A 9360-nucleotide genomic window follows, 5' to 3' on the forward strand; every position below is an offset into this window, starting at 1 on the left:
AACCTTTTTATAGTAACAAGCTTAACTCTTCAAACTATTCTAATTACTTTGACTATGAAGAGGCCTTCATCATCACGACTAAAAGATATGGCCTGTTTCAGAACTTCCCCAACATGTTCGTTGAGAATCCGGAGAAAGACGCAACCTTTCATGTGTGCTTGCATATCATCTATGGCAGCTAGTATTCAATTTTTCAGAAGTGTTGTGTTAATCATTCCTTCCATGACAACTCATATTTACTAAGAACGTTTACTGTACATTTTACCAATATCATCAATTTCAAATATTAAACAATATATGTTCCTGAGTGTGAGCCGTCACTGTTTCCTCTCAATTTGGCGAGCCCAATTCCATGGATAACAGATTCTTGACTTTTTTTCTGTGTCTCGAATTCTGTCTAGTTGCCCTGTAGTGCAGTTTTAACAAACATTTAGCATGATATCTGCTCCTGAAACATTTAGCATGATATCTGCTCCTGAAATATTTATCTCCAGCACTGAGTCTTGCTAAAAGAACAATGGTTAGTAGTTCAAGTGACAGTCACATACTCTATTGTCAATCATAATTGTCGAGACTTCATGATGATAGTCAGATACCTCATCACAATGAAAGAAAACAAAATCCTGCAATCATATTGTTCTTGTCAATTCATCACAACCGTGGCTGGTTATTTTACTGGTATTTTCAATCCGTGGCTCATCTTAGACTTTTTTTGTTTTCCTGACAAAATATATTTTGTTCTTAAGATTTGCTTTGACAGGATAAGTACCTTTTGCCTTGTGATTTTTCCATTGACTGATTACCAGCTCAAATGTTTATGTCTGCTCTTTCTGTATTTGATTGGCATTGTAAATCCTCATGTGTCCTCTCTTGGCGTTACGGAATTCTTTCCAGTCTATTTATTATTTTTTTCAGCGCCATTGACTTAATACCTACATATTATTCCTTTTCAACATACAGTGGTCATAACTTATATTGTATATACGCATTTTTTGGTGGTAAAAATGTTACTAAGCCCTAGTTATGCTAAACTGCAATTAAAAGAATTTACGCGTATTTTTTAAATACATTTATTTGTTAACATATGCATGCCTTTATTTTAGCATTTGGTGAATATATCCTATATGAATAGCAACAGTCATATACATAAATGATAAGAAAAACTAGTTGTAAATGCATATAAAACTTAGTATTAATTCAAAAAACAATTTAGGATAGTGAATAATGATATATTTGAAATTTACGTTTTCAAAATGGCCACCATTCAAGATGGCCACCTAATACTTCAATAGTCCTCAGTTATTATTCTTTGTCGTAAGATATACGAAAGTTTATCAAAATTGGTAAATTAATATATTTTTCATATTTTTTTTAATAATTTTTATTGATTTTTTGGACATGATTTCAAAATGGCCGCCCATAGCCGCCATTTTGATTTTATGAATTGGGTCCATAGCTATAAATGTTAGTTATGACCTCAACTAACACTCTGTAAAATTTTATGCTTTTACCACAATCTGAGCAATTGTTTCACAAATCGACTGGACTATAAGAACAATTTTTGGATGGACTTAGGATCAACTTAGGACACTCTTGTGTCTCGAAGCTATCTCAGACGCATCTTATGTTAGGACGTCCTAAACATATCATAAGTACGAAATTTTAAATCGTTTAAGTAACTTTGTTATAAAACATTTATTAATGAAAAAACATATTAACAAAACTGTTTATGAATTTTATAAGTTATAGATATTTCATATCTTTTGGACAGTTTTGTGGTGTATTATTAGTTATCTTGGTGTAATCAGGGGTGTACAGAATTTTACACCGTTGTTGAAAATTCATACACCCTGAGGCGCAGCCGAATGGGTGTATGAATTTTCAACAACGGTGTAAAATTCCGTACAACCCTGATTACACCAAGATAACGAATTTATTTCTTATGAACAATTATATTACTCATTTTTAAACCAGGATGTGATAATTGAAAAATGGTAATGAAAAATTTCCAGTTTAACAATTTTTCAATGGCGAACTTGCTGTGCATTGTCAACTACTTTTTTCTTTATTTTAGGGAAAATTCCGAATTTTTTTGGTGTTCTTTTGAATTGTTGGGGGGAAAAATATATTTTTTTAAAAAATTTTCCAATTTTTTTTTTTTTTTTTTTATTTGGCAAATTTTTTTTTTTTAAACTTTTTTTGGCAAGATTTTATTTTTAATTTTTTTTTTGGCAAAATTTTATTTATCCCCGGGTGAACAAGGGTGGGGTATTATTTACACCGGGGTAATTAACTAATCAGATTGCAGTATTTCTGCTGCATTAGAAATAACATCAATTATACCATAGCTTTTGTTGAAACCCCCGGCAATAACCTCACGAGACGAAGTCGAGGTGTTTCAACAAAAAGTATGGTATAATTTACGAAACAGCACAAAACTTTCCAAAAAATATGAAATATCTGTTTTAACCTATTGCATCTTTTGTTGTTTAAAATTGTGTATTTCATATATTTTGTTTTGTTTACTTCGAAATTATTTTAATAAGAATCTGTAAAATAACCCTTTTCGGACCTTACACTTAAGGCTCCGCCTACTTTTTGAAACTAGCACGGGCTTCAGAAATAGCGGGTTATCAGTTTGAAAAGATTTTTCGACAGCGATGGATGCATCTTTACATTGGTGACGAAAAAACTGTTTTAGATGTTCTGGATAAGGACACAAGAAACTTCTAGTACAGATATCTGATATTTTGGAAGATTGCTGCAATCCCAAACTTGAGTACAATTGAACTGCAAAGGGTAGTTTTTTTTTAAATTTTATTATTTGTTTTCAAAATGTTTGAAATGTTTTAATTTTTTTATATTGATTAATGATTTTGAGGAAATTAATTTCACAAGAATCTGTCTGAGAGTTTGTATGAATTATTCCACGTTTAACTTGAAACCAGAAGCCCATGAGAGAGGGTAGGAGAGGTCCTGAGCGCGCAATCCCCGTCCTTAAAAACACTAAATCACGAGGTCCCGAAATTCGAAAAAAAGAATTCCCGGATCCCGAAAGGGTCAATTCCGAAATGCCGAGCTTAAAAACACCTGATCCCGGAGTCCCGATAAAGGTCCTATCCTCCCTCGCCCATGGCGTACATTAATTTAACGGGATTTCAAAATGTTCACGATTAAATTCATTGACATGCGACGATATAATTTAAAAAAAAAAAAGAAATTGCTCATTCAGAGCTGGAAACAGTATATCTAACATATATATTCCTGTTTAGAGTCAAACGCTAACTAATTTTACCGGTCAAACATAGAGTAGCCTCATTAAAAGTCTAGATGTTAGCAGTGTTTAATAAACCGGGTGTGGATCAAACACTTTTAAAGTGGGGGTGGGGGTAAAGCAAGCCAACATTTGAAAATACTATTAAATAGGTTATTTGTTTACCATATTAAAAGTTCTTTAAAAGGGGCGTGCTTCCTGTCCCCTCCATCCCCTAAAAACTAGCCCGCCTTGCCAAACAAACGGTTAGATGTGATTCATGTAAATGTAGCTGTACAATGGAGCCTATAGAAAGTTTACCATTTATAACCGAAAATCAACATATTTTTAAACTTTATTTGTTTGTTCTGGGAGCGAATCTTTAAAATATAGGACAACAGAGTTGGTGTATGTGGGTTCGATTCCCACCCTAAGCAATCATTTATTTCAGCTGGTGCAAAGCGGGTAAATTAGCTTAGTGGCCCCACACTGACTTTGTTGTTTCTATCAAAAAATTCAGACGGCCGCGTTGAATACCTAATACAACAAAACCATGGTATAATTGTGAAAATTATACCATGGATAGCTATGGTATAATTTTCGGTTATAGAGATTTATACTCGGGTTGCACTCCCATAGGTTACATTGTACAGCTATAGGTTAATTATATGTATAGAATTATATGTCATAAATTGGTCTTAGGACACGTCCTTATCCTAAGGATAGCTTCAAGAACACCACCCAAGATTTATGTTAATGGGGATCAAAATAAGATACTGTAATCTTTTCATTTATCAAAAATATAATTCAAATTGAAAAGAAATACTTTCCAAGAACAAAAGTCCATGCTTTTCATTAGATCTATACTAAACTGGAGAAAAGAAATGTTTGGACTTTAACGGTGCTTTTTTGTGGACTTTAGCGGAACTTGTTATTTAGGACTTTAGCGGAGGTCATTTTGTGGTCTTAAGCGGAAAGTTTGTGGACTTTAGCGGCGTTGTGGACTTTAGCGGTGTTGTGGACTTTAGAGGAATTGTGGACTTTAACGGTGCCACAATCATGATTTGTAACAGAAAAAAACATTTCTTATATAACTAAAAGGAAACATTAAAAAGTTCAGACAGATGTTATTATCTTCATTCTATAAAAATCACATACATTTAATTCCCGGCAGGATCAGAACTATAAAATCATTACAATTATCATTGTTATTATGTTCCAGACCAGACGAGTATTTGGACCGTACGTGTACGGTCGGACCGTATTAGTATACGTGTATGGTCCAGTACGAGCAGACCATAGATGTTATTAGATCGTATGGGTTAAATTTAAACAAATTAACATTAATCACAATCTTTATTTTTAGTTTTACTAATTAATATTATTACAATTACACAGATAAAATGAACAAATGAACAATTGAAATTAAATATTTGTTTAATTGTATATCTTGATCCTACTTTTGGTACTCTCAACCAATGTTACACTTGCTAACACAAGTAACGTACTAATATTTTTTACATTTACATTTTTGCAGTTCATGTATGTTCCTTAGCATTTGCATTTTTTGTAAAGTTTCTAAATATTCTAAAATAATTGTCCTCCCACATTATATTTACTTCCGATATTTTCAATTTTAGTGATCATAATTCAATTATTTTACTGAGTGATCGACATGCTAAATACAAGAGATTAACAGATTCAATTAGCGTGGATTTTTTAAATCATTAAAATATAAAGTTTTTTTTTCAATTACAATTAAACTTTTTTATATCAATTTGAGAGTTAAGTTATATTGATCTGTTATATGCATCTAAGTAACTTTGCCAACTTCTTAATATTAGTCCGACCGTATGAGTATTTTGAAAAAGTACGCATACGGTCCTGACCGTACGCGTACGGTCCAAATACTCATACGGTCTGGAACAATTACATACATTAATTAACATTTCGTCTAACATCTAGACATGCAAAATATAGCACCAGGCTGAAGTACGTCCATTATTCATAGTTCATTATTCATTATTCAATAATGAATAATGAAATAGTTCACTATTCACTCTTCAATATTAAAAAATGAATAATGAATAATGAAATGGTTTATGTTTCATTATTCAAATTGAAGCGGTGAATAGTGAAAAAAATATAACAAAAATTGACTGTGACACTATAGCTATATTTCGATTCGCAATGACCATTAGAGGGTTTACGGAGGACCTTAATGCCACAATATGCATAAAAATGAGGAAATATAAAAAGAAGATGTGGTATGATTTCCAATGAGACAAATATCCACAAAAGACCAAAATGACACAGACATTAACAACTATAGCTCACCGTACAGCCTTCAACAATGAGCGAAGCCCATACCGCATAGTCAGCTATAAAAGGCCCCAATAAGACAATGTAAAACAATTTAAACAAGACAACTAACGGCCTTATTTATTTAAAAAAATGAAAGAAAAACAAATATGTAACACATAAACAAACGACAACCACTAAATTACAGACTCCTGACTTGGGACAGGCACATACATAAATAATGTGACGGGGTTAAACATTTAGCCAATTTTGAATAATGAAATGGATATTTTGAATAATGGAATGGACTGCTGCGACCCTTTAGCCCCTAATTATAGATAAACCTTATACCTCATTCGAAAGCTTATTACAAGAGGAACAAAATGTATATAGTCAACATGTTCCGCAATGCATATTAGAGGAGAAACAAAGGACTTAAATATCGAAATACGCGTGAAAATTAAAAAATAGCCAATTTTGAATAATGAAATGGATATTTTAAATAATGGAATGGACTGGCAGGACCCGTCAGCCCCTAATTACAGATATATATTATACCTCAATCGAAAGCATAATAAGAGAGGAACAAAAGGTATATAGTCAATATGTTCCGCAACGCATATTAGAGGAGTAACGACGTACTTAAATATCGAATTACGCATGAACATTGAGAAATAGCCAAATTTGAATAATGAAATGGATATTTTGAAAAATGGAATGGACTGCTGCGACCTTTTAACCCCTAATTATAGATGAACCTTATACCTCATTCGAAAGCTTATTACGAGAGGAAGAAAATGTATATAGTCAATATTTCCGCAACGCATATTAGAAGAGTAAAGAAGAACTTAAATATCAAAATACGCGTGAAAATCAAGAAATAGCCAATTTTGAATAATGAAATGGATATTTTGAATAATGAAATGGACTGCTGCGACCCTTTATCCCCTAATTATAGATAAACCTTATACCTGATTCGAAAGTTTATTAGAAGAGGAACAAAATGTTTATAGTCAACATGTTCCGCAACGCATATTAGAAGAGTAAAGAAGAACTTAAATATCAAAATACGCGTGAAAATCAAGAAATAGCCAATTTTGAATAATGAAATGGATCTTTTGAATAATGAAATGGACTGCTGCGACCTTTTAGCCCCCAGTTATAGATAAACCTTATACCTCATTCGAAAGCTTATTACGAGAGGAACAAAATGTAAATAGTCAACATGTTCTGCAATGCATATTAGAGGAGTAACGAAGGACTTAAATATCGAAATACGCGTGAAAATTAAGAAATAGTCAATTTTGAATAATGAAATAAATATTTTGAATAATGGAATAGACTGCTGCGACCCTTTAGCCCCTAATTAAAGATAAACCTTATACCTCATTCGAACGCTTATTACGAGAGGGAATAATGAAATGGATATTTTGAATAATGAAATGGACTGCTGCGACCCTTTAGCCCCTAATTATAGATAAACCTGATACCTCATTCGAATGCTTATATCGAGAGGAACAAAATGTATATATAGTCAACATGTTCCGCAATGCATATTAGAGGAGTAACGAAGGACTTAAATATCGAAATACGCGTGAAAACTAAGAAATAGTCAATTTTGAATAATGACATGGATATTTTGAATAATGGAATAGACTGCTGCGACCCTTTAGCCCCTAATTAAAGATAAACCTTATACCTCATTCGAAAGCTTATTACGAGAGGAACAAAATGTATGTAGTCAACATGTTCCGCAACGCATATTAGAAGAGTAAAGAAGAACTTAAATATCAAAATACGCGTGAAAATCAAGAAATAGCCAATTTTAAATAATGAAATGGATATTTTGAATAATGGAATGGACTGCTGCGACCCTTTAGCCCCTTATTATAGATAAACCTTATACCTCATTCAAAAGCTTATTACGAGAGGTACAAAATGTATATAGTCAAAATGTTCCGCAATGCATATTAGAAGAGTAAAGAAGAACTTAAATATCAAAATACGCGTGAAAATCAAGATATAGCCAATTTTGAATAATGAAATGGACTGCTACGACCCTTTAGCCCCTAAATTTAGATAAACCTTATACCACATTCGAAAGCTTATTAAGAGAAGAACAAAATGTATATAGTCAATATGTTCCGCAACGCATATTAGAGGAGTAACGACGGACTTAAATATCGAATTACGCATAAACATTGAAAATTAGCCAATTTTGAATAATGAAATGGATATTTTGAATAATGGAATGGACTGCTGCGACCCTTAAGCCCCTAATTATAAATAAACCTTATACCTCATTCGAAAGCTTATTACAAGAGGAACAAAATGTATATAGTCAACATGTTCCGCAATGCATATTAGAGGAGAAACAAAGGACTTAAATATCGAAATACGCGTGAAAATTAAGAAATAGCCAATTTTGAATAATGAAATGGATATTTTAAATAATGGAATGGACTGGTAGGACCCGTCAGCCCCTAATTACAGATATATGTTATACCTCAATCGAAAGCTTACCAAGAGAGGAACAAAAGGTATATAGTCAATATGTTCCGCAACCCATATTACAGGAGTAATGACGGACTTAAATATCGAATTACGCATGAACATTGAGAAATAGCCAATTTTGAATAATGAAATGGATATTTTGAATAATGGAATGGACTGCTGCGACCCTTTAGCCCCTAATTATAGATAAACCTTGTACCTCATTCGAAAGCTTATCAAGAGAGGAACAAAATGTATATAGTCAATATGTTCCACAACGCATATTAGAGGAGTAACGACGGACTTAAATATCGAATTACGCATAAACATTGAAAATTAGCCAATTTTGAATAATGAAATGGATATTTTGAATAATGGAATGGACTGCTGCGACCCTTTAGCCCCTAATTATAGATAAACCTTATACCTCATTCGAAAGCTTATTACAAGAGGAACAAAATGTATATAGTCAACATGTTCCGCAATGCATATTAGAGGAGAAACAAAGGACTTAAATATCGAAATACGCGTGAAAATTAAAAAATAGCCAATTTTGAATAATGAAATGGATATTTTAAATAATGGAATGGACTGGCAGGACCCGTCAGCCCCTAATTACAGATATATATTATACCTCAATCGAAAGCTTATCAAGAGAGGAACAAAAGGTATATAGTCAATATGTTCCGCAACGCATATTAGAGGAGTAACGACGTACTTAAATATCGAATTACGCATGAACATTGAGAAATAGCCAAATTTGAATAATGAAATGGATATTTTGAAAAATGGAATGGACTGCTGCGACCTTTTAACCCCTAATTATAGATGAACCTTATACATAATTCGAAAGCTTATTACGAGAGGAAGAAAATGTATATAGTCAATATTTCTGCAACGCATATTAGAAGAGTAAAGAAGAACTTAAATATCAAAATACGCGTGAAAATCAAGAAATAGCCAATTTTGAATAATGAAATGGATATTTTGAATAATGAAATGGACTGCTGCGACCCTTTATCCCCTAATTATAGATAAACCTTATACCTGATTCGAAAGTTTATTAGAAGAGGAACAAAATGTTTATAGTCAACATGTTCCGCAACGCATATTAGAAGAGTAAAGAAGAACTTAAATATCAAAATACGCGTGAAAATCAAGAAATAGCCAATTTTGAATAATGAAATGGATATTTTGAATAATGAAATGGACTGCTGCGACCTTTTAGCCCCCAGTTATAGATAAACCTTATACCTCATTCGAAAGCTTATTACGAGATGAACAAAATGTAAATAGTCAACATGTTCTGCAAT

This window comes from Mytilus galloprovincialis, chromosome 6 (genome assembly GCF_965363235.1).
Source record: "Mytilus galloprovincialis chromosome 6, xbMytGall1.hap1.1, whole genome shotgun sequence".
Taxonomy (NCBI): domain Eukaryota; kingdom Metazoa; phylum Mollusca; class Bivalvia; order Mytilida; family Mytilidae; genus Mytilus; species Mytilus galloprovincialis.